Source organism: Hippopotamus amphibius, chromosome 10 (genome assembly GCF_030028045.1).
Source record: "Hippopotamus amphibius kiboko isolate mHipAmp2 chromosome 10, mHipAmp2.hap2, whole genome shotgun sequence".
Classification (NCBI taxonomy): domain Eukaryota; kingdom Metazoa; phylum Chordata; class Mammalia; order Artiodactyla; family Hippopotamidae; genus Hippopotamus; species Hippopotamus amphibius.
Window position 1 is genome coordinate 80217390 of NC_080195.1, and position 9940 is coordinate 80227329.

Consider the following 9940-nt stretch of genomic DNA (forward strand, 5'->3'; position numbering starts at 1 on the left):
CTCAACCATCAGATCAACTAAAGGATGATGATGTTGACCTTTTCTGACCCTCCCGACTTCAGTAAGCTAAAACTTGGACTCTGTAGCTCTTTGCCCCAATTCTATGCTGAACTCTCTTCTGCTCAAGCCCCTTCATGAATATGCATGTACCCTTAGCTTAAAACTTCTCCAATTTTGCTGTTAGGGAAACACTGCTTTGGGAACGATCCCCAGTGCTCTCCTTTACTTGCTGCAAGTAATACATCCTTCCTTCTCCTGATCTTTACCTTGGTTGTGTCTTTTGACTAAACACCCACCAAGAGGCAAACCCAGTTTTTCGGGTAACAAATCTTTTTGAAAATTTGACAATTTGTAAAGCCACAATAAGAAGAGCTTCTCCTGAGACTGACCTTCAAAATACAGGTACCTCCTAATTATTGTATTCCATCTCTTCCACTCATGTTAATGCCAACATAGGAAGACTAGGGTCAAATTTTAAGATCAATTAGATTTTGACACAATCAAAGCCAACTTGGGGAGGTGTATTTAGAAAGTTCTGTTTGTTAAGTTGTATATGAAAGTATATTAAGCTTATGATAAAACATTTTCCCTAAAGGTTATTTGTTGTGTTTATTCCTGGTCATATGTGACTAATATTAATTATACCTATGTGTAATGGTGCTAGAATTCCTCATAGTTGTGCTGTCTCACTACAATTAGGTTCTGAACATGCTGCACCAAAGAACATCCAAAATTCTTATTGAGTTATATGCTAATCTCCTTCACCATGTACAATGTCTCTAGCTACTAGGTCTATCAAAATCTGATTTGTTAACATCAACTATAATTTTATAACAAGACTCATTTGGATATTCTATTTTTCTATCAGCCTAATAAGGAAAAATACACCTAAAGGTACAAAGATCTACATCATCCTCTCCATGATACTGTTGTTTTTATTCTCTTAATTATCACCAGTCCCTTTTCTGACTTTTTCACCTATTCTGCTACCTGACTCTGATTTCAAAAGAAATCCAGAAATCATTCACTTATTGTTGTTTTCTTTCTTTAGTCTACTTTTTAAAGTGAAAAAACATCTTTAGATCCATAAGATATAAATCTTTCATCATTGATAAAATATGGCAAGATGAAAACGATCCCTGTCAGAAATTTCCAAAGGAGCATTTGGAAAGATGAAGCTCTTCTGAAAGATAACAGACCAAGTAATCTACTTATTGCCACTGATTACTAACAGTCAGTGTCTTATGCTACATTGCCTGAGATTACCCTTCATCAAAAATAATTGAGCTTTAAAAAAAATATATATATATACATATATATATATATATATATATATATATAAAATACAGCAACATCATCACCACCATCATCAGCATCATCATTATGGATTTTGTAATTATTTCCTTGCCTGCAAAGAGTTTATAGTTTTGCAGAGATGACAAACCAAGACTGTTACTAAACAATGTGATAAATGCTGACATATCTTGTGTCTGTTATTTATTGCCACAGCAATGCTATGTAATAAACACCAAAACCTCAGTGACAAAATAATAATAATAATAATAATAATAATAATAATAATAATAATAATAGTGAAGAAAGCCTCTTCTTAATTCTAATACTAGATCTCTAATAAATAAATAACCAGAATAGATTATGAAAAACTCATACAATATTTTTGGTGTTAATTCTGGAGCCTGAGTCCAAGAAGAAAGCATATTGCCAGAGATGTGTTTTAGTCTCTTCCCTTCCAATTTACTTCTAAAACAATAAGCAGTTACCAGAGTTACAATATAGGTTTTTGTATTTTTGACATTTAAGAAATGAAAAAACCTTCACACTTTCTATATTGTTGGAGGAAAAACAATCTTAAAATACATTCACTTATGATTTAGATATTTTTCACTAAATATTATACTTTATTTAAAGTATGGTGTTTTAAAAATAGGCTATCTACAAAGGATTGGTCCTGATGACAGTGCCATTTAACTTTCCATGATATAAATCTGGCATTTAATATGTTAAAGTTGAATATTTTATTATTAGTATTGCTGTCAAAATGTCAACTTTCAAAAAGTGAAAATCATAAACTGCATATAAACTGCATAAAACTGCATATTTTGAGCATGTAGATATGGTAAATTTATGAATACCTTTCATAATTTCTTTGTCTAATCCAAAGTTTACTCTCATAATGATAGTACTAAAAGTTAGAAAGTATTTTTGCAATACAAAACATTAATACCCAAAACATAAATACTGACTTTTGATCTAATCCCAAAGTTTATTCAGTATTAGGTTTTTTTACACTTTAAGGTTACAGCAGTATAAAACGGGAGTTACCTAACCCTTCTTAGGAAATTTTTCATTTGATAGGAAATGAAGGCATTCTTGTGAATCAATAATCTCAATTCCCTTATGCAGTTTCCCCAGTCTGAACTCCTATTTGACAAATGTTTAACTACTGGCATTCATCCTAATGCCTGAGACTTCAATTTTATTCCAGGAGACCAGACATGAGTATAGAAGTATAGCAGCACTTTCACTTAGGCTTATTAACCTAGAAGATGTTCATCTCAGAGATTATCTCTCTGCATTTAAGATGGCATGCCATGGAACAATTCTGAAATTCCTTATTGATTCTGTCTTCTAAAGATAAAAGATTTGGGAGATAACAGAAAATACAGACAGTTTTCTATATAACATTCATTTTTCTATTAAGGTAAAACAAATGTTTTATAATATAAATAGCAAGGAGGATTTATTGTATCAGAAATAAAAGATATAAATTATTTTTGTCCCCATTCAAAATGACTACAATTCTATAAGAAATTATAGAACTACAATTCTTTTTTTTTTTTAGCTCTTTATTGGAACATAATTGCTTTACACTCTTGTACCAGTTGAGGTACATCAGTCAATCAGCTGTCTTTATACACTTATCCCCATATTCCCTCCCTCCTGCGACTGCCCCCCACCCTCCCCATCCCAGCTCTCCAAGGCATCACCCATCATCGAGTTGATCTCCCTTTGTTGTACAGCAACTTCCCACTAGCTATGTATTTTACAGTTGCTAGTGTAAATATGTCTATGCTACTCTCTCACTTTGTCCCAGCTCCCCCTTCGCCCCCTGCCCCGCCAACCTCATGTCCTCCAGTCTATTCTCTGCATCTGCATCCTTATTCTTGTCTTGTCACTGGGTTTATCAATATAACTACAATTCTATAAGAAAATATATGGGTAGAACTCTTGAAGTACTTCATTCTTATTTTATATCCAGATTTACATTAGAGAATAAATTATATACTTTCTCCAAAGGTATTGAAAAATCATTAAGAAACATAACTTACAAGATGATTTTTGATGGGAAAAACTGCAACCCTTTTAAGTTTTCTCCTATATGATTCTCTAAACCTAAGAGTATCTGAAAGAAGTCATAATTCTTACCAAGGAAATATACCCCAGAAATACCAGTGTACTAAATACACATGGAGAATGGGGTATTTTATTTGTTGTTATTTACTCTGAAATGTCGGTAATTTCAGACTATCAGGTACCACCAAGATCATCGGAACACACAATTAACTTGATATCCAGAAACATGAAAAGATTAACTGATGGCCTAATTGAGGTTACTTTTCTTATAGGGAAGTAAATTAAGTAAACAACTCCTTTTTTCTTTGTTGAAAGGTTTAATTGAAATTTTTTTAGTATTTCAAATAACAATAAAAAAGTTTTCCTTGAGCTTATGCAATTTTGTGGCATTTTTATGTTAAATCAACTCTGTACAAAAATTTCACCACTTTAAATTTTGATTAAATTAATAGTAAGTGGTCTGGCAAGCAAAATAGCCAAAGGATTTAAAACCACATAATAACATAAATATGTGAAGATTTCAGAGTTTTATATATTATCTTAAATGGTGAAGAAACGCAAGACATTGTAAACTGTGTCATAACTTACTGCTTAGGAAGAAAGTTTTTATCTGCTGTATGAAAATACTGCTTGAAAACAAAGATGCAAGATCAACATAAAATTAGTTGGTTAATAAAAATAATGCCACTATAAACCAAAACTGTATCTTACCTAATGCACCTATTGTATGAAAGTGTTTAATGAATTGAGAAAAGAACTAAAGAAGTCACTAAGACACAAAGATGACAGAACAGCACCACCTAGTTCCCTCTAGAGAAGTTTCCAAATATGTATGCATCTCTGACTTACTTTGGAAAACTGAATATATTTTCAAAATAAATCATATAGCATAAAACTATACTCTTGCAAATTATCACCTGAAACAGAGCATTTACTTGAATTGCTTTAAAGTTTCCTTTAAAATATAAAGAAAGCAAAATTAAAGATAATGGTTAAGCTGAGGTTTTCCTAGCTGTGCAACGTACTGTTGAGTGAAATCCGGAAAAATAAGTCTCTAAATGGAGTACCTATATACTAGACCACCACCATTATGATTTCCAGAGTATATATCAATTTTTTTATCTTAACTATTATAAGATACATATCATCTACTCCTGGGATCCCACTGGCCAAAGAGTTATACTATTCAATAATACAACATTTGCATATTGAGGTCATCAGTCAAAGTTAAATATTAAAGGAAGTAATATAAAGACATCGAGAATATTTGCAGCCGTTCCTATGGTTTTGTATTTTCTAACATTTAAAATAATTGTGTAAAAATTTCACTTTATTTAAAAAAATTTTTAATTGCACCTTCATCCATTCCTCAGCTTTGTTTACCAAGTGATTAATATTTCAATCATATTCAGAGAGATTCAGCAGGAGGAAATATTTCAGGAGCAACATTTAATAGGCATTCTCAAGAAGCCATATTACGGTAGTACAGGTTTTAATCAGGAACGATGTACTGTAATATAAGCAAGGGACGGAGTTTTAACATATATGACACAGTACAAGGAACATTGTTTCTAGATAGGACATTTTAAAAATGTTTTCCCTGAGGCATCAGCAGCTCTTTAAATGACTGTTGCTGGTAACATCAGAATTGCTCAAGCAGAACTTCAGCTCTAAAAAACTAAATATTGTTGCTTGTTACACAGATCCTTCTCACAGACCTCTTCTCCCCTACATTCCCTCTGCTGACCTGGTCATCTACAGTTCTGGCCCACTGAGCCTTTATGAAATTAAATGAATCATCCTCTTGAACAAATCAGCTAGAATAGAGCATGCTTGAATATTTCTTGTTCACTTGTCAGCTTCTTTCAACTTGTATTAATAAAAGAAAGAAAGAAACTGGCATCATACTGAGAATGTTTTCAGGGTAAACGACTGGAGGAAATGAGAGCTCTTTAATTCAACCTTAAATGAAAAGTGTTAAAAGCTCAGTTAGGTTAATAATATTGTTGCTAAATCAGTGATTTCATACCCTCATTGACATACCCACATCATGTTGCTATGGAAGAGATGTTAAAATAAAAAAAAAAAATTTATTTCAGAGATAAAAGAATTAAGGCATTATAATTTTGATTTGTTTATTCTGTCTCAGTCACTAGAGTGTAAGCCCCATAAGGGCAGAAACTATTTCCGTCTTGTCTACTTGTATATTCAACCTTTACAACACTGCTTTCAAGTACATAGTTATTGAAAAATGAATCAATAAGTGACTAAGTTATGTTTAAGAAAATCAATGACTATGAAAAATAAAATGATTGTAGAAATTTTCACATATACATGTATTAAATGCACAGAAAACCAAAACTGAACTCGAAATTAAAACTTAATTCAATCCACTCCCTAATAAAAATGACTAAAAGCAATAGTTTACTAATTTTCATAATTGACCTATGAGTGTAATTTCATTAGAAAAAAATGTATGACCCAAACTCAGGTTGATGGCTACAAAATTAATTTATAAAAAGTCATTGACGGGTGGGGGGGGGTTTCTGAAATTTACAAACACATGTATCAGAATAACAATCTCTTAAACATGTGTAAAAATGTTAAATACTGACTAATTCATGAGTAGATAGAAAAAATTAAATTTTAGTAAAAGGTATTTTAAGAGCACACAGTTAATGTTATACTGACTGTGTTATAAAACATTTTTAGGTGGAAAGTGAAAAGAAAAATGCCATTTCTACAGTTTGCCATCATCCATAAGATCCTTCTACAACATATTGCAAATGAATGGATGTGGTTCCAATCTCTCAACACACAGATGAAAAAACTAAGCTGCAAAAGAAGTAACTTACTCGTATCTAAAATAGTGGCATGGCTTTGATGAGAACTTGGGTCCCTTGATTTCTACCATTACATCCTGATGCTGCAGGGCACTTCCAAAAATCAAAGTCTAAATTAGTTCAGTGGTATCTCCTCCCTCTACAGAATAGAGAATTCTCACTACAAAATACAAGACATTCACCAGGCCAACCTCACTGCTACTCCCACACTAACTGTATTTTGACATAGCAGCTTCTTGTATTCCACTCAAGGATCATGGGTATCCATTATTGCCTCTTCGTCTATCACCAAGTCAATCCCATTCTCCATCTTCATGTACCAAGATGATGTGAAGCTCTTAGGAGGAAATATTCCTAATGCGTGAACATGTTTACTGCTATCTTATAGTAAGACCATTATTAAATGATAAAAAGATTATGTCTTCCCAACCTTTCCATACTCATCTGTCAAACATAGTTGTTGTATTATAAAATGTACTTGTATGCTGTCACATCCTTCAAAGATAATCTGTTCTGCTTTGTTGGTAGTCTGTATCTGTACAGTCAATACAATTGGGTAAAGCAAAACAAAAATTTAAAGTAAATCCAACTTTAATGGCCTCTATCACACCTCTGAAAAAACTACGAACTTATCTCTCTACCAATATCTGTATCTTAGCTATTCCACAGAAGTGAAAGGATATGGAGAATTGAAGTTCACAACACCATTAATCTTACCTCACTCACAGCATTTCTATGTTTATATATGTTCATATATATACATATATATGTATGTATAAAGCAAGCCAGTGAACATGAAACTATCCTCCATAAATGTTTCTTGATCTTTAAAAATATATTTGTAAATATTACTGAACACACAACTTCTTTTTCATGCTAGTTACGATCAAAGCTTTTTATAAAGACAATGTACTTAGTACCATATTCTTTTGGTGAATATTACAGATGTTGTTCTTAATTTGGTGACTCTCGACAAGAATGCTGGTCTGAAATGTTTTGGCATTTAAAGAAACAGATAAAGTACTTCCTTCTTATATCAAAAATTCTATTTCTGAGTGGGCCATTATGATGAAAATGTTGAGAAATATAAAGTTGTGATCCTTCCACACATTTACAGTATTTCAAATACTATATGGTTAAACTACATGGTAAAAAATTAAAATATGTCACTTCTAACCATAGATTTATAGATATATCTCAAAATAATGAATAAAATTCAGTAACATATTAAAATAATTTTTCATCTAAAGAGTGACATAGTCAACAAAACTTATTCTCAATCTATCTTCCCTTTTTTTTCAATAGGCTCTGGAAAGTGGATCAGTGGGGGCTGAACAAAAGCTACATTAAAGATAAGATTATTCTTGCCTGGCTGTTGCATCATACTGACACATCTCCACATAAAGCAAGATTTTAGGTAATAATAGAAGCTATGGGAGAACATAATTCTTAATATTAACTTCATAAAGTGGCAATAACCCTCAATAAATTGAGACAGTTTACTTTGAATATCTGTTAACTGAATGTGTATTTCTACATGAGGATGATACGGTGATTTGGCTTCAAGTAAATCTTAACTTAGCCTACTTAATATCCTTTCAAATGCCGAGAGTCATGAAACAGTCAAAAAATCTGAAAGACAATGGGGAAATTAATTTTTTTAATTTGAAGAAAACTTTTAGGAAAAATTACATTTCTCTGGGACATTTTAGAAAAAGCATTCTTAAAACACTTTATGTGGAAATAGTCACTACAAATTGTAGAAAGTCTTTCACCCTTGGAGTTCAGCTCCCAGTAACTATATTTAAATTCTCTTCAAAAAGCAGTTAATATTCCCATTCTACCTCCCACTGTCTTTCAAAATGCAAAATGAAAACTAAATCAAATTCAACCATAGCAAACATGTGTCCTCGACTGTAGCAGTATGACTAAGCATATACATATACATATACATATACATATAAACAATTATATATATATAATTTTCTTCAAAAGCCCTTTTAAATAAAAGAATGGAATCTCCCCGAGTTAAACTAAGAATATACTCTGAATCTGTACTTCAGGAACTACTCAGAGCACCTGAACTCTACAGTTTGGCAGTAACAAAAGCAGGTCAGTCCTCACTGATAATCTGGCAGATCAAGGTCAGTTTGTAATTCCTCTTTGTTTATACATTTATCCAGAAATACCTGCTACTCTAAATAGAACAGTAAGATGATTTGGCTTCATGTTTACCCAAAGTCATCATCAGGAATATTTTGGGGGCCAGGGATAGAAATCTTTAGTACTTAGAAAAAGGACAAGGTGTTACAATGCCCAGAGAAATCAGGGAGATTCAAAGCTATGAGACAAATGTTTTCAGGGCAAATTTGAACTGACTATCTTAACTGAGAGGAGTGATTCTACATTTCTGGTTTAGTATGTCATTATTTAGAATTATATTTCTTAGTGTACATTTTTTGTCTTCTCCCTGTACTTTACACACAAATGAAAACTGATTGCAAATATTTATTCTATTCAGAATACTGTATTGGCATTTGGCAATTATAAATACTTAAATATTATTTGGATCCAACTAAAGAGATGTGTCAAGATTAAATGGATTGGAAAAGAACTAATCAATCAGTGGAATAAATACATTAAAAAAAGACACAGACCAGACATTCAATTAGGTACTTGAAATAAAATGAAGACTAAGACCCTGACTCTAGGGGCTTATAGTCCACTAGAGGAGACAGATAAATACCTAACATTCAAAATGCTATGATAAAAATATACGTAGGGGTTATATAGATTATAACAGACAAAATACAATGCTCAGTTCTCATAAACTAAGAAAACATAAATGCTTAAAATAATAAATCAAGGGCAGATGGCACTCTTTTGTCTACTAAAACAAACACATCACATTCTGGTCAAAAATTCTCATAAAAAACTCTTACGGGTTCCTGGACATTAGCATTTTTAGCTACCATTGATAATAATATGGCCTCAAAAATAATTCAGTTTTGTAAAATAATGAAACAAAATTTGCTAAAAGTGTTAGTATATCAACTTATAAAATGCTGTTTACTGCAATAGTCATAAAAAAAGAAATAAAAATTGTATTTACAAATTAAACAAATTTTCAGATGATATATAACACAGGAATATAAATAAGCCAAATGATACAATTAATATAAGTACACTCTCAAGCTCATGAAACATAGGAAAATATCCTCCTTATAAATAGTGACATGTACAAAAATGAGCAAATTATTGCAGCTATCCTTCCACAAATGTAGTCTCTATAAAAAAAAAACAACAAACATATTCCTTTCTCCCTCTCTTTCTCTCCCCCCCGTCTCTCGTTCAGTATTCCTATATATTTTCACAGTTGTCGACACTGCATCCAAATCAAAACCTGAAAATATAATGTCTCAAATTTGGCAATGCACTGACATTTAGAAGCCCATGAAGACTGCAGGCAATTAATACTATCTAAAAATCTATAGCCTCAAATAATAACCAGCATAACTTTGAGATCCCACCATAGCAAAATGTGTTAATGGGCTAGTTAGGGAATACAGTATTGATTTAGGAACAATTTCTGATTCTTCTTTTTGTTTGGGAGAGTGAAAGGAACAATCCCTATTCAGGATAGGGGATACACATTTTCACTCATTATTTTATTTCATTCCCAGAGCAAAGAACTATTTAGAAATAACAGATACTGTATTCTG